The sequence below is a fragment of the Capsicum annuum genome, chromosome 12 (genome assembly GCF_002878395.1).
Source record: "Capsicum annuum cultivar UCD-10X-F1 chromosome 12, UCD10Xv1.1, whole genome shotgun sequence".
NCBI classification, from domain to species: Eukaryota; Viridiplantae; Streptophyta; class Magnoliopsida; order Solanales; family Solanaceae; genus Capsicum; species Capsicum annuum.
In genome coordinates this window covers 110369897-110393261 of record NC_061122.1, presented here as the reverse complement: position 1 = coordinate 110393261, position 23365 = coordinate 110369897, and positions in this window count along the sequence as shown.

The window sequence follows — 23365 nt, the reverse complement described above, 5'->3', positions numbered from 1 at the left end:
ACAACAACCTCTCAACATATTTTTCAACCCTTTAAAAAAGATTAATTTTCTTCCGATTTTTGACCACATAGTTGTTATTTTAACTTTATTCTCGCTTGTATCTATCATTTTCACTATTTTCATAGATAAAAGAGTTTGAGAAGAGTTCTACATTTGTTCTTTATTCTAAAAATTAGGGATATTTAGTTAATGTTGAAAAACAAGACTATTAGTTGTATTATATTCAAGAATGATTTAACAATTTTGAGTTTTGATGCTAAAAATATAGGAACAACCTGAGAAAACCCTAGTTTTTATTGCAATGTTTCGTTGACTATCTTTGTATTGTTGGATAGTGTTTATGGTCTTGTTGGTGATTGTTGATAGTGGTGTCGGTGGTCTTGGTGTTGGTATTAATGGCATTAGTATTGGTGTTGGCAGTGTTAGTGGCCTTGGTATGGGCATTGGTGGCATTGGAAGTGGTGTTGGTGGTCTTGGTAGTAGTATTGGTGTTGGCGTTAGTGGTCTTACTGGTGGTATTGGTAGTCTTAGTGGTAATGCTGGTGGTGTTGGTGGTCCATCTGTTGTAATAGGTAAAACATTTGTTGGGAGATATTAAGTAGGTCTTCAAACAGATTTCCCATCTTTTCCAACTACTGGGTTATCCGTTGGAGTATTTTTTTGTAATGTGGCATATAATAATTTATTGAAATTTGTCTTACCTTTTTTTAAAAATTATGAAGACAAAATTTAATGTATTATTTGTTTTTTCTATTGTTTGTAGTTAAAATATGTCTCCCAAAAGAAAAGAAACTAAAAGTGGATCAATTTATTACCACCCAACAAAAAAGGCTAGCCTATAGATGTATTCAAAGGATCTTCTTGAACAATCTTAGTCAGGGAAAAATGAACCTGAGGAAAGTTATGTAAAGGGAGATGCAGAAAGGTGTATAGAGGCTGGTGAAGAAAAGAAAGTGAGGAGGAACAATAAGATAAAGAAGAAAAGGAAGAAGTAGAAAGTGAGAAAGAGGATGCTGATCAACATAATGGTAAACAAGAAGAGAAAGAAGTAGAAAGTGCGAAAGAGAATGATGATCAACATGATGATAATGCTTTACTAATGTGGCATGAATTAAGATCGAAATCCCAGCATGAGGCTTTGAATACTATTAGTATTGACAGGTTTCAAGTTGTAATACCGATAGATGACCCTACAAAACTTACTGGTGATCTTGTACTTAAATATTAGTTGGGGAAACCTTTTGATGACTTTAGGAATATTATGAAGAATGAAAAATAGATGGACTTTTAAGAAGAGCTACGTTGGACGCTTTCCTAAGCTGCCTGAGACCACACTACCAATTTCTAAATAAGCATGGTATATGTTCTTCTCAAGCACAAAATAAAGTACGTGGGGGATGATAAAGATTTGGAGGGGGGCAAAAAGATGGATGAAATCTGGATCAACTACTATGGCATGCCAGTTTGTTTTTGATTGAAAGAGTTTGCCATAGTGACAGGCTTATAATGTGATCGTCTAAAAGAACATCTCATCAAGGAAACACCCCACAAAAGGTCCAAGGCAAGAAGGACAACCAAACTACCAACATTAAATAGAGTGAAGACATTGTCCAGACAACCACCCACCGAAACCAACAAAGGCAAGGAAAAAATAGATTGGTTGTTGGACATTGCTGGACGTAGCTTCAAAGTGGCAAATTTGATAGAATGTTTTAAGGATAAAACCATAACAAAAAAATACAGGGAGTAATTATTCTTAGTTTGGTTTTCCCATTCCATTATATTGGCAAGAGACATCAAGAAATTCATAGAAAATAATATGTTGGCACTTGCTAAGGATTAATTCAATGATCATCCCGGGTGATATGACAACTATAACTTGACTATTAAATATTTAATAACAAAGTTATCCTCAAATACTATCACATTATATGGCCTTCCTTGGGCTATCATGGTAAATTTAATCACTATTTGTTTACTCATCCATTGTTTTATGTTGAATATTTATTATGAAATTTTTTTCTTGCTTCCTATTTACATATTTTAGGCTTGGGCACTTAAAGCCATTTCTGCCCTTTGAAAGTAGGTCAAGGATTACATGGATGAGGTTTCCTATCCAAGGATCCTTTGGTGGTTACTGCAAAGGGCAACACAAGAATTAAGGAGGTTGATCTCTTTAACCATCAAGATGATGCAGTACGTCTTCTTTCAAGATAAATAATTTGACTCAAAGAAAGATATTGAAATAGATATGCCTTCTATTATGACAGATAGGTTGTCTTTTGTAATAGATTACCCATCTACTGCAACTTTTACAATAGATGGGTAATCTATTGTGATAGACAATCCATATTTTGCAATAGATTAACCATCTATTGCTCTGGTTATCTGAAACTGACTCAATAGATTACTAATATACTACAAATTATGCAATAGATAGGTAATCTGATGCAAGATATTGTTAATCTGTTATGTCATATAGATCAATTATTGTGACAGACAAATCATCTATTACGTAAGTTTACTGTGTTAACATGTAACCCAACTGACTGCAAATTTTTACTATATGATTTAAATGTATTTGTCTTCTTTATAGGTTGTGCATCCTTGGATCATGCCTACTGAGCATGAGTTGGGGATGACTTGTTTTATTACTCTAGGTTTTGTTGATCTAATAGTATACCTAACGATGGAGTTAATAAAAAAGGAATTGGCTGGAGTAATAGCCATAAGAAGAGGAGTTAGGCAAGGTCAGCCTAATGTTGAAGCTCTTAATGACAAACCTACTACAACAGATCCAGGTGCTTCTTTTGGGGATGTTGTTGATACTTAAGAAAAAATAAATACATTTGAAATCACCCCTTGCATAGGTCTCTCTCCCCCTTACAATGATCCTTCTCACCCTTGTAGTGGTCCCTCTCACCCATCTTCACCCTCATGTTTTTATTCCAAATGCAAAGTATGCAAGGATAGATAAGATAAACTCCTTAAAAAACTAGAGGCTATCACTAAAGCGGATAAGAAATTAAAATCCAAGAGGGGTTTTATATCATTAGAGAAGGTGAGGGAGCCATACAATCCTATAGTGGTAGTTAGGAGGAAGAAAAGAAAAGTTAGCCAAATACAATCTAGTTTGAAAACATAAAAAATTGCAACTCCTCCCTCCCTAAAAGTTTTTAACGTTCAGGGGCTACTGAAGAAGATGGACCTATAAGCGGCACTTGGTGATGAAGAGAGGAAGGAACTGCAAAAGGCCATATATTCTAAGAATGTATAATACCCATGCCTTTTTCCTAGCTAGAAATCATCTCAAGGATGCTAGGACTTACTTTAAAATGTAAACCTATATTTTTACACATGGTATTTTTGATATTTTCACTTTATATCACATGAGAAATTGAGTTAACTTTCCAACGGTAGCAATTTTGTCAAAATTCGACATCGGACGAGGAAGATATGGATGTTTTACTTGGAACTATCGGAAACACCCAGGTAGACGGCCAAGTTGACGGATCTCCAAATAAGTGAAGGAATGCCACTTTGACCATCAAAGCCAAGGAAGTTGAGCCACGTACTAGATAAGGACTGCCAGACGAGTTGATGGACCATCAAAGTTGTAATGGACCGTCATCCAAGCCGTCAACTCTTATCCAATGAACCCCATTTTTTGTCCACGTCTAGTGGATAAGTGATGGACCGTTAAGTGTTTGACAGACCGTAAGTCAGACCATCAAACGCCACATTTAGTTTATTTCCAGTTCATTTTAGCAGGGGTATATTGGTTGCTTACCACTCGCTTATATAACCAGATGAGTCCGAATTCAGCTATTTTGCTCATTGTTATTCCACAAACAATAACTAGGGTTTCTCCTTGAATTTAATCCCCAAGAACAAGACCCAACCCTCCTCAAGAATCGAAGGAATTCAAACCTTTCAAGTTCAAAAATCTCAAGAACCCTAAGTCAGGTATACGTAGTGTTCTTCTACGGATCTAATCCGTTCATAGAGCTCAAGAACCATGTTTTAAAAACTATTTTGTGAACCTTTTTGTGGTGATATGAGAATGTACATAAAAATAGTTGTTGTTTAAGGTTCAAGATAATAATTAGAGGAATTTTCATGGAATATATATGCTTGTTAGTTGAAAACTATGAACTTTAGGTGGTGTAAAATGGTGCAAGTTATGAAACACACCTATGCATTAAAGAATGCATGCAAAGTGTTCGATAAAATGCTTAGGATGCTAAAAATTCATGTTTATATGGTTCCATGATGTCTAAATGACAAGTCCATGTTAGCTATACTTTAATATGAATTCCATGCTTTTCATGTGTTGCTATTATTGTGGTATGAAACATGTGTGATAATGGAGATATACAATATGCACATGAAATATAGCTATGCACTCCCTACCAAGCTTAATATGTTGAGGAACTACATGATGTATAATATTCCCTATTTATGATAATATGAATTCTGGACTCCAATATTATAATCAAGTAAGTCATGTTGTGTCAGTTTTCTTCCATCGAGTCTTGGGGGTATTCGTACCTGAAAACTATAGTTGTGTGCCTAGAGCCATGTCATGTTTCACGATATACAAAATCAAGCCATGATTCAATAGAATTCAGTCAGTCATGTGACTCAAGAAACCTAATGGTCTCAGTCAGTTATCAGATATCAGTAGTATTCCATCAGTCAACAGAATTCAGTACGTTCTACTCACATACAATCAGTTAAATCATGTTCAATCTCTTTAGATGGAAGTAGGATTTTGCACCGAGTGAACCCAAGGATGGGAACTCACCTGTATATGAGGGTGTGATTCTTAGCAGTCATCCTTGCCTTCCAGAACTATGTAGCTAGCATAGGTTCAGACATAGCAGCCTGTTATATAAGGGTAGATTAGGTGGCTTAACCAGTTATATGAGGGTTCCCACCATTCTTACTAGAGTTACCTGTTACATGAGGGTTGCTCATATGTTGTCCTTACCAGTGGTGTGGTATTGACACCATTCAAGTCAGGGCAGAGTTGGACCCCAGCTTAGCCATAATGGCGCATATGGGGCATGTCGATTAAACAACTATCTCCTATAGTTTCAGACTTAGTCTTAGTAAAAGAACTCAGATAGTTATCTAGATATCAGTATACCAGGACTATCAGATACAGTTAAATTCAGTTATAGTGTGGAACTCAGATAGTTCCATAACAGTTAAGACTATCAGATACAGTCACCCATGTTATCAGAACTATAGTTTCAGCCATGTCAGCTATCAGTAAACCATGTATTAGCGTATAAATTTAGCTATTATGTACACATGATCTCAGTTACTATGTATGTATGTTTATACTCTCAAGTTCATATCAGTCAGTTGGTTAGCATTTTTCATGCATGTAAACCCTTTTGCATTAGCCTACCTCACTCGTATACTCAGTACTACAGTTGTACTGACGCATTTACGCTATGGTGATTTCTTTCTTGTTACACCATAGTTTCAGAGACACGAGCTCCAGATCAGCAATAAAATCTAGCCACTGAGTTTCAGTGAGTCCTCATCCATTTGAGGATGATATTATTTTATTTCATTTATTATTTTAGCTCACTTTTGTTAGATGAAGTTAGTTAGAGATATATTTCTTCAACTCTTTATTCAGACAGTACTTAGAGGCTTTCAGATTCAGTATTGAAATTTTGTCTAGATTTGATTCAGTTTTCAATTATTTTAGGTATCTTTCACCCATATGGATATTATGTTTTGATAGATTTTTATTTAGTTGAACCTTATAGCCTATATGTTTTCAGCACTATTACATTATATATTGAAGTGTACATACACATATATTAGTCAAGGGTTAACTTGTGGTCCCTCAGGGTTATAAGCACCGTGTAGCATTCCAGTTCACATAATTGGGGCATTACAAACTTATATGAGAGCCTAAGGTTCAGTAGAATCCTCGGAATTCTAAAAGCCGCTTCTAGTATAGCTTTGCACATGGGTGTATTGCGTGCCACATTTATATACAGAGGGCTATAAGATATTTTAGGAATAGTTTCCCTTATTTCAGTATTCATGTCGTGCTATTGAGCATAGTCTTAAGTTAAACTCTAAGCCTAATCCGTTCTTCTCTTATTTCAAAATATGGCCCCAAAGAGAGTAAACCAGCCAGCTTCTCAACCCGAAGATCCTTTGGGCGAGCATGTTTCTCATGTCGAGTTTAGGGCCACATTCACCACACTTGCTCTATCTGTGGCTGCCCAGAATAAACGACCACCAGTTATTCCATCCAATCTAGTGGCCAATTCCATAGTAGCTAGAATTCGAGACTTCACCCAAATGAATCCTCCATCTTTCTTTGGGTCTAAGTCCGGTGAAGACCCTTAAGAGTTCATTGACCAAGTCAAGAAGGTCATTGATATCATGGGAGTTACTTTTGTTCAAAGCACCGAGTTTGCCGCATACCAGTTATAGGATGTTACTCACACTTGGTACAAACAGTAGAAGTCTGAGAGGTTAGAGGATGCAGGTCCTATATAGTGGGAGGAATTTGTCATGGCTTTCTTAGATAGATTCTTTCTCCAAGAGCTGAGGAAAGCCAAAGTTCTTGAGTTCATCAACCTCAGGCAGGGAAATATAATGGTTAGAGAGTATTCTCTAAGATTCACTCAGCTAGATAGATATGCCCCTCTTATGGTTATAAACAATAGGTCTAAGATAAGCAAGTTTGTGTCAGGGGTGAATGATAGCATGATAAATGAGTGTAGGTCTATGATGAATAGTGATATGACTTTATCTAGGATCATTACCCATGCCCAGCAGATAGAGAAGCAAAACGTTAGAACTAGGGGGAGGTAGAACAAGAGAGAAAGATCAAGAAGTTTCAATTTTTCTCCGCCTAAATCCACAAGAGGAGATCATTTGTAGTTTTGTACCAAGTCATCAAATCCAGCTCTTTCCTCTGCTAGTGTCCCAGTGCTGAAATTCAGAGACGGCAATAGAGATAGAGCACCAGGATCTAAATCTCAGGGCAGTGTTAGTAGTGCTCATATTTATCCTTAGGGTCAGACTTGTGGTAAGCACCATCAGGATGTATAGAGGGTCAAGGAATTTGCTTTAGTTGTAGCAAGACAAGCTACAAAGTTAGATACTGTCTTCTTCCAGATCCTCAGGGTTAGCAGAATCATTCCATAGCTCAGTTCAGTCACCCGAACATGCAGGATGCCACTTCCAGTGCTACTAGTGGGCAATGCCCAAATAGACTCTATGATATCAAGATTTGACAGGATAAGGAAAATTCTCTTGATGTCATTATCGGTATGTTACATATTTTCCATGTCCATGTTTATTTCTAAAGGGTGTGTGTATCATCTTGTGCATGTTAAAGATTCCAATTTCAAATCTCCTAGCCTTGAATTAGTTCTAGTTGTTAATGAATATTATGACATCTTTCCCAAAGATCTTTCAGGCATTCCTCCTAAAAGAGAAATAGACTTCGATGTAGACCTTCTCCGAGATACTCAGCCTATCTCTATTCTTCCATATATAATGGCACCTACAGAACTCAAGGAGCTAAAAGATCAGTTAAAAAATCTCTTAGATAAGGGATTCATCAGGCCCAGTGTGTCCTCATGGGGTGCACTAGCCTTATTCGTGCGCAAGAAAGACAGTTCTCTCAGGATGTGTATTGATTACCGTCAGCTCAACAAAGTCATGGTCAAGAACATGTATCCATTTCCTAGAATAGATGAATTATTTCGCTAACTTCAGGGTGCTAGTTATTTCTCTAAGATATACCTCAGATCGGGCTATCATGAGCTAAAAGTTAGAGAACGTGACATCCCAAAGATAGCTTTCCATACTCGGTATGGTCACTTTGAATTTTTAGTCATGTCCTTTAGTTTTACCAATGCCTCTGCAGTTTTCATGGACTTGATGAACCATGTGTTTAAGTAGTACTTGGACATGTTCGTCATAGTCCTTATAAATGATATTCTTGTCTATTATCGCACCGATCGTGATCATTTAGACTATCTCAAGATTGTTCTTCAGACTCTCAAGGATTATGAGTTATTCGCCAAGTTCAGTAAGTGTGAATTTTGGCTATGATCAGTAGCATTCCTTGGCCATATTATTTTTGGTGATGGCATCAAAGTAGATTCTCAGAAGACCAAAATGGTAAAAAATTAGCCTCGCCCTGTATATCTATTAGATATCAGGAGTTTCTTTGGTTTGGCTGGCTATTACAGATGATTTGTCAAGGAATTTTCTTCTATTGCATCTCCCATGTACAGATTGACTCAAAAGAAGGTCAAGTTTCAGTGGTCAGATTCATGGGAGAAGAGTTTTCAGGAATTGAAGAATTGACTCACTTCAGCTCCAGTTCTATCTATTCCAGATGGTTCAAATGGGTTCATAGTATATTATGATGCATCTAGATTGTGTTTAAGTTGTGTCCTCATGCATCATGGTAAGTTCATAGCCTACACCTCCAAATAGTTAAAGCTCCATGAGAAGAATTATCCTACTCATTATATTGAGTTAGCAGCCGTAGTATTTTCCTTAAAGATTTGGAGGCATTATTTATACGAAGTTCATGTAGATGTCTTCATAGATCATAAGAGTCTCTAGTATGTCTTTTCCCAAAAAGATCTCAATCTTCATCAGAGAAGGTGGTTAGAGCTCTTGAATGATTATGACATGAGTGTCCTTTATCACCCGGGCAAGGCCAACATTATAGCTGATGCTTTCAATAGACTCTCCATGGGTAGTTTTTATCACATTAAGGATAGCTAAAAAGAGATAGACCAGGAAATTCATCAGCTTGCTAAACTAGGCGTTCTCTTAGTCAACTTTTTAAAGGGTAGTGTATGTGTTCAAAGTAGTTCGGAGTCATCTCTACTTTTCGAGGTGAAAGAGAAGCAAGACAAGGATCCTATCCTTGTCAAGCTAAAAGTGTTAGTTCAAGATCATAAGGTAGAGGTTTTCTCCCAAGGGGGATATAGTGTTCTTCGTTATCAAGGTCGTCTGTATGTTCCAGGTGTAGATGACTTGAGGCAACGAATTATTGCAGAAGCACATGGTGCGCAATACTCTATTTATCTACGGGTCATTGAGATGTATCACAACTTTCAGGAGATCTATTGGTGGAGTAGGATGAAGAGAGATATTGTAGAGTTTGTGGCTAAGTTCTCTACATTTCAGTAGGTTAAGATAGAGCATCAGAAACCTAGTGGTTCTATGCAGGAGTTTAACATTCCTACTTGGAAGTGGGAAGGAGTGAATATGGACATCGTGATGGGTTTGGCTAGAACTCATCATCAGTATGATTCAGTTTGGGTCATTGTAGATAGAATAACCAAGTCAACTCATTTTCTTCCAGTTTGTACCTCTTATTCAGCCGAGGATTATGCCAAAATTTATATTAAGGAGTTTGTCAGATTACATGATATTCCATTATAGATCATCTCAGACAGAGGTACACAATTCACCTCTTACTTTTGGAAAGTATTCTAAAAGGGTCTTGGTACCCAAGTTTATCTCAGTAATGCATTTCATCCTTATAAGGATGGTGAAGAAGAGAGGACCATTTAGACTCTTACAGATATGCTAAGGGTGTGTGCAGTTGTTTTAAAGAAAATTTGGGAAGACCACTTGCCTCTGATTGAGTTTGCATACAACAATAGCTATCACTCCAGTATTTAGATGGCTCCATTCGAAGTTCTCTTTGGTACGATGTGTAGATCTCCAGTCAGTTGTTTCGAAGTTAGTGAGGCCTCAGTCATCGGTCCTAACTTGGTATTCGACGCCTTAGAGAAAGTTTAGTTGATCAGAGAGAGACTTCGGGCTTCTCAAAGCCAAAAAAAGTCTTATGCAGATGTTCGTAGATAGGATGTCTAGTTTGAGATCAATTACTATGTCTATCTCAAGATCTTTCCCATGAAGGGAGTGAAGAGGTTCGTCAAGAAAGGGAAAATCAGTCCTTGCTATATCGGTCCCTTCAGGATTCTCAGTCGCTTTGGCAAGGTAGGCCTTTAGATCTAGCCTCAGTTCATCAAATCTTCCATTTCTCCTTGCTCAAGAATTACATAGGTGGCCCATCAGTTGTAGGCCAGATTCAGAACATTGATTTTCAGGACCGCCTCTTTTATGAAGAGATTTCAATCAAAATTTTAGACTATCAGATTCGTAGGCTGAGGAACAAAGAAGTCCCTCTAGTCAAATTTCTTTGGTAAAATCAGTCCATTGAGGGAGATACTTGGGAAGAAGATGCATACATGCGTACCAAGTACCCTCACCTTTTCTCCACCAACCCAGATCAAGATCAAGGTAATACTCCTCCTTAAGCTTATTCAGTTTAACGTTCAGCATTCAATACAACTTGATATTTCATTTTGTGATCATGTTCCATCACAAATTTGGTATCAAGTACCATTGTATATTCAGTCATGCATAGATGTATCAGTCCACTAAGTAATCATGCATCAGATATGCATTCTCATTGTGAGAACCTCAGTCACGTATTCATGAATCAGTTACACGTGCATCGGCTATACATGTTTAGTATAACGACTTCAGTTTTTCATTTATAAGATCATGTTCCAGATACTCATGTTCAAATTATTGTTTCCTCTCTTAGTCAGTTCCATTCGAGGATGAATGTTCTCAAGGGAGAGATATGGTAATAACCATGCCTTTTTCCTGGCTAGAAATCATCCCAAAGATGCTAGGACTTACTTTGAAATGTAAAACTACCTTTTTACATATGGTATTTTGGAGATTTTCACTTTCTATCACATGGGAAATTAAGTTAGCTTTCCAATGGTACCAATTTTGTCCAAATCTGACATCAGACGAGGAAGATATGGACGTTTTACTTGGAACTATCAGAAATGCCCAGGTATGACGGTCAACTTGATGGACCACCACAAAAGTGACAGACCACGACTTTGATTGTCATAGCCAAGAAAGTTGAGCCACGTACTGGATAAGGACTGGCAGATTAGTTGACAGACCGTCAAAGTTATGACGGACCAACATCCAGACTGTCAACTCTTATCCAGTGAACCCTATTTCTGGTCCACGATTGATGGACTAAGTGATGGACCGTCAAGTGTCTGACAGACCATTAGTAGGACCGTCACACGCTATGTTCAGTTTATTTCCAGGTCATTTTAATAGGGGTATTTCGGTCACTTACCACTCGATTATATACCCAGATGAGTCCGAATTCAGCCATTTTGTGCATTATTATTCTACAAACAAAACCTAGGGTTTCTCTCTAACTTTAATCCCTAAGAACAAGACCCAATCCTCTTCAAGAATTGAAGTATTTCAAATTTTTCATGTTCAAAACCATCAAGAACCCTGAGTTAGGGATGCATAGTGTTCATCTATGGATCCAACCCATTCATTGAGCTCAAGAACCATGTTTTAAATTTTATTTTGTGAACCTTTTTGTGGTGATATGAGCATGTACGTGTTGATGGTTGTTGTTTAAGTTTCAAGATGATATCTGGAGGTGTTTTCATTGAATATATATGCTTATTAGTTGAAAACTATGAACTTTAGGTGGTGTAAAATGGTGCAAGTTATGAAACACACCTATGCCTTAAAGAGTGCATGCAAGGTGTACGATAAAATGCTGAGTATGCTAGAAATTCATGTTTATATGGTTCCATGATGTCTAAATGACAAGTCCATGTTAGTTATATACTTTAATATAAATTCTATGCTTTTTATTTATTGTTATTATTATGGTATGAAGCATGTGTGATAATGGAGATATATAATATGCACATGAAATATAACTATGCACTCCCTACCAAGCTTAATATGTTGAGGAACTACATGATGTATAATATCCCCTATTTATGATAATGTGAATTGTGGACTCCAATCTTATGATCAAGTCAGTCATGTTGTGTCATTTTTCTTTTATCGAGTCCTGGGGGTATTCGTACCCAAAAGCTATATTTGTGTGCCAAAAGCCATGTCATGTTTCATGATATACAAAATCAAGCCATGATTCAGTAGAATTTAGTCAGTCATCTGACTCAAGAAACCTTATGGTCTCAACCAGTTATAAGATATCAGTAGTATTCCATCAGTCAACAGAATTCAGTACGTTCTACTCACATACAATCAGTTAAATCATGTTCAATCTCTTTATATAGGAGTAGGATTTAGCACCGAGTGAACCCAAGGATGGGAACTCACCTGTATATGAGGGTGTGATTCTTAGAAGTCATTCTTACGTTTAAGAACTATGTAGCCAGCACAGGTTGAGACATCGCAGCCTGTTATATGAGTGTAGATGAGGTAGCTTAACCTGTTATATGAGGTTTCCCACCGTTCTCACTAAAGTTACCTGTTATATAAGGGTTGCTCACGTGTTGTCCTTACTAGTATTGCGGTATTGACACTCTTCCAGTCAGGGCAAAGATTGGACCCCAGCTTATCCATACTGGCGCATATGGGGCATGTTAGTTAAATAACTACCTCCCACAGTTTTAGACTCAGCCTCAGTAAAAGAACTCAGATAGTTCTCCAGATATCAGTATACCAGGACTGTCAGATACAGTCAAATTTAGTTATAGTGCAGAACTTAGATAGTTCTACAGATTTAAGACTATTAGATACAGTCGCCCATGTTATTAGAACTACAGTTTCAGCCATGTCAGCTATCAGTAAACCATGTATTAGCGTATAAATCTAGCTATCACGTACTCACGATCTCAGTTACTATGTATGTATGTTTACACTCTCACAATCATATCAGTTAGTCAGTTAGCTTTATTTATGCATGTAAACAATTTTATATTAGCCTACCTCACTCATATACTCAATACTCCAGTTGTACTGATGCATTTGTGCTATAGTGCTTTATTTTATATCACACCATAGGTTCAGAGACACGAGCTCCTGATCAGTAGTAGTATCTAGCCGCAGTGTTGCTATGAGTCCTCATCCATTCGAGGATGATATTTTTTATTTCATTTATTATTTTAGCTTAGTTTTGTTAGACAGAGTTAGTTGGAGATATGTTCCTTCAACTCCTTATTCAGATAGTACTTATAGGCTTTGATATTCAGTATTCAAATTAGTCCAGATTTGATTTAGTTTTTAGTTGTTTTAGGTATCTTTCACCCATATGGATATTATAGTTTGATAGATTTTTATTCAGTTGAACCTTATGGCCTACATTTATGTTTTTCATACTATTATGTTGTTTAATGCAATGTATAGGTACAAATATTAGTCAAGGGTTAGCTTGTGGTCCCTCGAGGTTATAAATATCGTGTAGCATTCCAGTTCAGATAATTGGGGCGTGATAGAATGTAAGTCCCCACAAAAATTGTAAGCTCAACTCAATGTTTTAAGATTGCTAACAGGTCCCATACTTAGAAAATTCTAGCTAAATATTTAGACTTAGTATTAATTTGGCCTTTATAAGTTGGAAACTCTATTTCATGACTCTTATGACCTAAAAATGTAAATATTTAGGTTGATTCATGATCAAGAATGTCAGTAGGTGTTCCAGGATGAGTTTCATATTTTTTGAACCTCATTTACACCACGTTTGGGAATCCAAAATAGTGAATCGATGTGATCTCGGTACATTGCACCGATCAATATTTTTCCTTGCATCCCAGTGGAAATTTCCAGTGAACCAATGTAGACTTGATGTGGCGTGTTGGCCATTGTGTCAATGCCAATTACGCGGTGTGTCGATCTATGCATCGATAGTCTGGTTTTTAGTAATTAAAAAACCACATCCTCAGGGGTATTAGGGTCTTTTTCCCACCCCTATTCATCCCTAAAACACGATATTCGGCTCTTATTGAGAAAAATATACTTACTTTCTCTTAAATTTCTCAAGAACAAGAACCCTAGGTGTTTTAATTTCAAAGCCAAGGCTCAAGATTTCACCATTTTTCTTTAAGAATTTAGCAACCAAGGTATGTAAAGTGTTCATCCAAGGGTTCCTTCCACCCTCGGAGTCCAAGAAACTCTTTTAAATTTCCAGTAGTTTGATTTCATGCTTTCCTTTATTTGGATTCAAGTGTATTCATGATTAAAATGTTGATTGGATTTTATTCCACGATGAAATGCAAAAATTATTTAAAAACAACTATTATGTATGTAGTATCGCGTGAATTCATGTTAAAACTTTGAAATTGTGATGCTCATGTGTTGATTAGTACTATATGCATATACAGTACCTTCCATGTGCTTGATGAATTGTTCATGAGAATTAAATAGTGAAATTATATCATGTTATCTTGTATTCAAGTTCATGTCATACAAGTGTTTGCTATAATGTCCCAATAAATGAATGATGATCACGTAGTTATTTATCATATTTCAAGATTGTGCCATGTCTTATAATTTATGCTATCGAGTCCTGGGGGTATTTAATACACGATAATTTAGCTGATTACCTAGAGCCATGGTCAGTCTTAGGATAGTATTAGACATATCATGATAATTAGTACTCTCAGTCAGTTATAGAACTTAGGAAAAAACTCAGTAGACTCAGTATCAGTCAAGTCCAATTCAGTATTCAATTCAGACCTCAGTAAATTCAGTGAGTTAATAGAATTCAGTAGTATTCTATCAGTCAATGGAACTCAGTGAAATCAGTATAGTTTAGTTAGATAGTATAATTAGTAATAGTTTAGTTAAGCCTAGTATGAACTAAGAATCAGTTCAGTGACTATTTAGTTGGGAGTAGGATTTCACACCGAGCAAACCCAAGGATGGGGGCATTCCTGCCAGTAGAGGGTTTGACCCTTAGTAGCACTCCCTATGTTACAGAAATACGTAGCCAGCGTAGGTTGAGATATCCTTCTGCCAGATTAAAGTTGATACATCTCGTATGAATTTTCCTGCCTGCAAGGGTTGACGAAAGAGCTTCTTGTTAGAGAGGGTTAACTCATAACTTATCTTTATCCGTGGCACAGTACTGATACTCTTCTAACTAGGGTTACAGGTTGGATCCTAATCTATTCAGAAAGGGGCATGTTGGTTAGATAATTACCTCTCACAATCTCAGTTTCAGTTCTAGTCTCAGAATAGAACTCAGTTTAGTTCAACAGATTCGAGATTGTTAGATATAGTCACTTAGTTCAATACAGAAGTCAGTATAGTTCCAAAGGATCAAGACTGTCAGATACAGTCACTCAGTTATCAGCTACAGATTATCAGTAAACTCAGATATTAGTAAATCAGTAATTCAGAACATAGTATCTACTGTTATCACAACCTCAGATTACTGTATATGTATTGATGCATGTACTCCCATTCAGTTATATTCATGTCTTTCAATTTGTATTGTTCATGCATATGAACCCATGCATTTTAGCCTACCTTACTTTGCATACTAGTACATTTAAAATACTGATGAATACCTTTCTTTTATGCTATGATATTTTATATCAGAGGTTCAGAAATGTGGGATCCCGATCATACTTAGTAGTTCAGATATTCAGTTGACAAAGTTAGTGGTGAGTCCTATTTATTTGAGGACATAATAATTATTTCAGTACTTCAACTTATTTCAATAGCTCGGAGTTAGTTGGGGACTTTTCCCATCAACTTTATATTTTAGACAGTTTAGAGGCTTTTTTAGACTAGAGTATTTTCAGACAGATATATTAGATTTGGTAATTATTACACCATATTCAATTTTATTACAGTATTGAACCTTATGGAATGTTTTCCACCTAATTTTTGCATACTATAGTATTATTATTCAGTTATTGTAGTAGGTACTAGTCATAGGTTAGCTTGTGGTTCTTCAGGATTGTGAGCACTGTGTAGCATTTGGGATACAAATTCTGGGTATTACAAACTTGGTATCATAGCCTAAGGTTCAATAGAGTCCTAGGAAGTCTGAAAGTCGTGTTTAGTAGAGTTTTGTACATTGGTGTGTAGCACGCCACACTTATGGATAGGAGGATGTGACTGTTTTAGGCAAAGTTTCCCTTCTTTCAGTATTTATGTCGTGCGAGTGAGAATGAGCTCTAGTTCAAATCACTATAAAATCTAAATTTCTCTTGTGTTTACTGAATATTCCTCCAAAGATAACTAAGGGAAAAGGAATGGGAGACTAGCCAGAACCCCAGCACGTCCAGCCAAATCCTCTGGATGAACACATCTCCCACGCTAAGTTTAGAGCAACTTTTTCCACCCTAGGTCATTTTGTGGCAGCATAGAATGAATATCCAGATGCTATTCCAGCCAACTCAGTGGCCAATATATTGTTTTCGGGATTCAGGATTTCACTCAAACGAACCCTCCATCTTTTACTAGGTCTAAGTTAGATGAAAACCCTCAGGAATTTCTTGATCAGGTGCAGAAAGTTATAGATATTATAGGCGTAATGACTATTGAGAGTGTTAAGCTGGCCACATATCATCTACAGGATGTAAAACACTTATTATTTAAATAGTAAAAAGTAGAAAGGGCCGTAGATGCAGGGCCCATAGAATAGGAGGAGTTTGTTGTTGCTTTTCCGAATAGGTTCTTTCCACTAGAGTTGAGGGCTTAGCTGGCTATTACCGATGGTTTTTTGAGGGATTTTCATCTATTGCATCCTATATGTCTAGATTGAACCAGAAGTAATTCAAATTCCAGTGGTCAGATTCTTGTGGAAAGAGTTTTCAGGAGTTGAAGACTTGACTCACTACAACTCTAGTTTTGACCCTGCCAGATGGTTCAGATGGGTTTGTGGTATAGTGCGATGCCTCCATAGTTGATTTGGGGGTCTTTTGATCCAGAGAGGTATGGTCATAGCGTACGTCTCTAGACAGCTTAAGCCCCATGAAAAGAACTATCCTATCATGATCTTTAGTTTTCAGCTGTAGTATTTTCCTTAAAGATTTAGAAGCATTACTTGTATAGTGTGCACGTCGATGTGTTCACTGAACATAAGAGCCTGCAATATGTGTTCTCTCATAAAGACCTAAACCTCCATTAGAGAAGGTAGTTGGACTTATTGAAGGACTACGATAAGAGTGTCCTGTATCATTCGGGTAAAGCCAATGTAGTGGCTGATTCTCTTATTAGAATGTCTATGGGGAGTGGTACTCCTGTGGTGGATGGTAAGAAAAAGTTAGTTCAGGAAGTTCATCAACTTTCCCGACTAGGTGTTCACTTAGTCGATTTAGCAGAAAGTAGTGTATGGGTGTAGAGTACTTCATAATTATCCCTAGTTTCCGAGGTGAAGGAAAAACCAGATAGGGATCCCAGTCTAGTTAAGTTTAAGGAATCAATCAGAGATCAAAAGATAGAGATTTTCTCCCAAGAAGAAGATAGTGTGTTGCATTGTCAGGGCCAGCTATGTGTGTCAGTTGTAGATGAATTGAGATAATGAATTCTTATAGAAACACATGGTGCATGCTACTCTATTTATCCAGGGGATACTAAGATGTACCATGATTCGTGGGAGATCTATTGTTGGAGTGGGATGAAGAAAGATATTGCAGAGTTTGTCGCTAGGTGCTCAATATATCAGCAGGTTAAGATTAAGCATCAGAACCCTAGTGGGTCCATGCAGGAGTTCAGTATTCATACTTGGAAATGAGAAGAAGTTAACATAGATTTTGTGACGTGCTTACCTCGTACTCAGTCCTAGCGTGATTCATTTTGGGTCATTATAAATAGGATGACCAAATCAACTTATTTCCTACCAGTCCATACCTCTTACTCAGCCAAGGATTATGCCAAACTCTATATCATTGTGAGTTGTTTAGATTGCATGTTGTTTCACTATCCATTATCTCAGATAGAGGTACCTAGTTCACCTTTTATTTTTGGAAGGCATTCCAAAAGGGTCTTGGTACTCGAGTTCCTCTCGACACAGCCTTTCATCCTTAGACAGATGGTCAAGCAGAAGGACCATTCAGACTTTATAAGATATGCTGCGAGTGTGTGTGATAGACTTTAAAGTTATTTGGGATGACCACTTGACTTTGATTGAGTTAGGATATAATAACAACTATCATTCTAGCTTTCAGATGGCTCCATTTGAGGAACTTTATGGGAGGAGGTGTAGATCTCTCATTAGTTAGTTTAACTGGGTAAGCCGGCAGTGGTAGGGCGTGACTTAGTATTTGATACCTTAGAGAAAGTTCAGTTGATCAGGGAAAGACTTAAGACAACTAAGAGACAACAAGAAAATTGTATGCAGATATATGTAGAAAGGATCTCAAGTTAGAGATTGGTGATTTTGTTTGTTTGAAAATCTCTACTATGGAAAGAGTGATGATATTTGGCAAGAAGGGAAAACTCAGTCCCTAATATGTTGGGCCTTATCAAATTATCAGCTATTTCAAAATTGTAGCTTACGAGCTTGAGTTGCCTTAAGACTTAGCTTCAGTGCATCCAGTGTTCCATGTCTCCTTGGTTAAGAAATGCCTAGGTGACCCAGCAGTTGTAGTCTCTATAGAGGGCATAGATATTCAGAACAACCTCTCTTATGAAGAGACTCCCATTGAAATCCTTGATTATCAGATTCGTAGACAGAGGAACAAAAAACTCCCTTTAGTCAAAGTACTTTGGCGAAATCAGTCCATTGAGGGAGCTACTTGGGAAGCAGAGGCAGACATACGGACAAAGTATCCACACCTCTTCTCCGCAAATTCAGACTCATCTCAAGGTAACAATTTTCCCTTGAAATTACTCAGTCTCATGTTTAAATATATCTACCAACTTGGTATCAATTAACATTGCATACTCAGTCATGCATTTACGAAATAGTTCAGTCATGTACTTATACATCAGACATGCATGTTCAGTATATAAACTTTCTTATCAGTAATCCCTGTCATGCATTCATGAATCATATTCAGATATACACTCATGCATAATATATGTATGTTCAGTATGATAATTCAGTATATCAGTAATTATAGTCATGAAATAATGCTTTAGTTGATCATTCCAGTGTCTAAATCCAGTCTATAAGTATTCTAAGTTTAATTAGTCTTATTCGATGATGAAAGTTCCCAAGGTAGAGATATTGTAAGACCCCAAAAAAATCCTAAGCTCAACTCAGTCTTTTAAGCTTGCTAAGGGGTCCCAGACTTAGAAAATTCTAGCTAAGTATTCGGACTTAGTATTATTTTGGCCTTTGAGATTCAACTCTAAAACAGGAGATTCATCCTTTATTGAGCAAAATATACTTACTTTCTCTCAAATTGCTCAAGAATAAGAACCCTAGGTGTTTTAATTTCAAACACAAGGCTCAAGGTATCACAGTTTTTCTTCAACAATTTAGCAACCAAGGTATGTCAAGTATTCAACTTAGGGTTCCTTCAACCCTTGCAGTCTAAGTAGCTCTTTTAAACTTCAAGTAGTTTGATTTCATGCTTTCCATGATTTGGAGTCAAGTGTATTTTAGATTATAATGCTGATTGGATTTCTATTCCATGTTTAATTGCAAGATTTTTGTAAAAATAACTATTATGTATGTAGTATCATGTGAATTCATGTTAAATCCTTGAAATTGTGATGCTCATGTGTTAATTAGTACTATGTGCAAATACAATGCCTTCTAATTGTTTGATCAGTTGTTCATTATTATTAAATAGTGAAATTATATCATGTTAGCAAGTATTCAAGTTCATCTTATGCAAGTGTTTGCTAGAATGTCCCAATGAATAAATAATGATCAAGTAGTTATTTATCATGTTTCAAGATTATGCCATGCCTTACAATTTATTCTATCGAGTCCTGGAGGTATTTAATACCCGATAATTTAGTTGGTTACCTAGAGCCATGGTCAGTGTCAGGATAGTATCAGTCATGTCATGATCAGTAGTACTCTCAGTCAGTTAAAAAGTTCAAGAAAAAACTCAGTAGACTTAGTATCAGTCCAGTCCAGTTCAGTATTCAATTCAAACCTCAATAAATTCAGTAAATATATAGAGTTCAGAAGTATTCCGTCAGTCAACGGAACTCAATGAACTCAGTTCAGTTCAGTTAGAAAATATAATCAGTAAAAGTTTAGTCAAACCTAGTATCAACAAGTAATTAGTTTAGTATATATTCAGTTAAGAGTAGGATTCAGCACCGAGCGAACCCAGGGATGGGGGCATTCCTGCCAGTAGATGGTTTGACCCTTAGTAGCAATACCTGCATTATAGAACTATGTAGCCAGCGTAGGTTGAGATATCCTCCTGCCTGATTAGGGTTGATATATCTCATATTAGTTTTTATGCCAGCGAGGGTTGAAAAAAGAGCTTCCTGTTAGAGAGGGTTACCTCATAGCTTATCTTTACCCATGGCATGATATTGACACCCTTCCAACTGTGGTTATAGGTTAGACCCTAATTTATTAAAAAAAGGGAATGTCAATTAGATGATTACCTCCCACAGTCTCAATTTTAGTTCCAGTCTCAGAATAGAACTCCGTTCAGTTCTACAGATTCAGGACTATCAGATACAGTCACTCAGTTCAATATAAAACTTAGTATAGCACCACAGGATCAAGACTGTCAGATGCAGTCACTAAGTTATCAGTTATACAGTATCAGTAAACTCAGATATCAATAAATCAGTAATTCAGAACTCAGTATCCAGTGTTATCATGACCTCAGATTATAGTATACGTATTCATGCATGTACTCCCATTTAGTTATATTCATTTCATTTAGTTAGTGTTGTTCATGCATTTAAACCGATGTATTTCAACCTAACTCACTTTGCATACCAGTAAATTTATAGTACTGATGCATACCTTTCTTTTGCTCTGTGATGTTTTATATCATAGGTTCAAATGTGTGGGCTCCCAATCATACTTAGAAGTTCAGATATTCAACTGACAGAGTTAGTAGTGAGTCCTTTTAGTTTGGATACATGATGATTATTTCAGTAGTTCAACTTATTTCAGTATCTCATAGTTAGTTGGGGACTTGTCCCATCAACTCCATATTTCAGATAGTTTAGAGGATTTTTCAGACTAGAGTATTTTCAGAAAAATATATCAGATTTGGTATTTGTTATACCGTATTCAATTTTATTATAGTATTAAACCTTATGACATATTTTCCGCCTAACTTCTGCATACTAGAGTATTATTATTCAGTTATTGCAGTAGGTACCTATCATGGGTTAGCTTGTGGACCTTCGAGATTATGAGTAGGGTATAGCGTACGGGGTACAGACTTGGGGCGTTACAAAGAAGAAGAAACCTGCATAAGAATACAACATGCATATGTTTGACCCCCAAGACTTTAAGAGTATGACAAATATGCACAGGGGGTATGTGGAAAGGTAAGTTAACTTTTCCTAACCTAGCCTTCTAATCTACTCTATGAAGTAGAATCTACACAAGAAGTGTGTAATATTCTCCAACAGCTAAATATTCTAGTTCAACTGGTGGTGGTTCTATTGAAATAGATTAAACAACTATTACATAAGTTGCGTTAGCTGGGTAATCTATGAACAACTTCAAAGAACCCTCATCAACAAATAGACCATCTATTGTATCTTTCTGCTATATTTTTCTTCTTTACATTTACTAATCTATTTAAAAATTATCTTCTTATATCACAGTATGCTGATGAAATTTTCTTCCTCATAAGGGGAAAGCAATTATTATACCTAGATGCTTATGATGTTGTTGATATAATAATGGACCTTAACTTCTACAACAATTTCAAGAATAGGTGCAATGATCTTACTAAGTTAGCATCAACTTATGGTGGCCCGGGATTTCATTTATTAGTTTCTAGGTTCCAATGGTATGATGATATGATAACTATATTAGAGGGAAGAGGCCATATTCACACGACAAGAGATAGACCAAAGCAAAGACAATTCTTGCAGTCATGAACGTGGAAGTCAAACATTTTATCATTGTTGAGATACTTCTTGAGGAGGGAAAGATTAAGGTTTATGACTATAACTTGTCTTCTATGACTGCAATTTTTTTACCCACATGCAGCCACTCTTGGAGTTTCTCCCCAGCTTGTTGAGGCTAAGTAAACTGATGGATTGTTTGCTAGCGGAAGCATTTATGAAGAAAGCATGGAATTTTGATGGTCAAAACAAGGAAATGGACCTTCAAAAAAATAAAACCAGTGCCACGTACAGGCCGTATGAACTTGCATACATCGAATGTTTACTGACTAACATAAAAATAGTCGGTCTGTGTGATGCCGTCGTAGAAAAGATACAAGAGGTCTAGGCTTATGGGGTGCTATCTAGATTCTTGGAGCCTGTGTTTAAAGAATAATATGTACAAAGACAACACCATAAAATTTTTATTTGAAGCCACTTTACTTTACATGTAGTGGCAATTTCTTATGTTTGATGAAAGTTGAATACTTTATATTGCAACAGATTGTCTATCTATTGTAATATATAGTATATCTGTTGTGACAGATGATTATCTGTTGCAATGTGTTGGCCATCTATTGCATTATGTAGATGTTTCTCAGTCTACTTATTTCAACATATGTTTAAATTTGTTTGATAATTTTCAACATATATGTCATTTATCGCAACAAATGTATTATTTGTTACGATATTTTAATCTAGTATTTTATTTCAATTAATAATTTTAAAACTAAGGATTAAATTATATTCATGGACAACATAAAATAAATTGAAGCCTTCAGAAATTACATGAAATAACTCAACAAATAAATGAAATGTAAAAAAAATTATTATGGGTATAAATGATCTACTCTACAAACAAATCAACAATTTAACCTTTGGTGCCAACAATTCCCAAGGAGAGGTTATTACTTTTACTAACTCAAGCTATAAGGATCTACTCACTATGGATAAGTTATTCTTCATCCGGTACTATGGAATTTGTGTTTAGTTAATGTAGCTTGGGTATAGGTTCTAAGCTTTTGCTTCCCTATATTTTCATAAAACAGTAGTATATATTTTATAGAGTAATCTAATATCAAGTACATCATTTGGTACTTCTAATTGGTCGCTCAAATACTCGCTGTAAGCGACAACAAAAAGACTGCAATCCCTACTTTTGTAAAAATACAATAATCCATATCTTGCAATTAATATAAGTGTTCTGAAATTTATGAGATGTAATTGAATCATGATATTTCCAGGCTATCACTGGGATGTTGAGAAATTCCTTCAACATATTCTACATCAAATGAATTACCTATATTATCTCGGTATGTTTCAATCGTTGACCAATCAGTACGAACCTTTTTGTCTAAAAAGCCACTTATATCAAGGTAAGTAGGTAATATTTTGACCAATTTTTGTATCTCTGACGACGTCCTAGAACATCTCCTTCCCAACATCGAGTTCTAAACACAGATGCACCTCCTTTTTAGAATGACGAAAACCAACACCTAATTGAATTCAACACCATAAT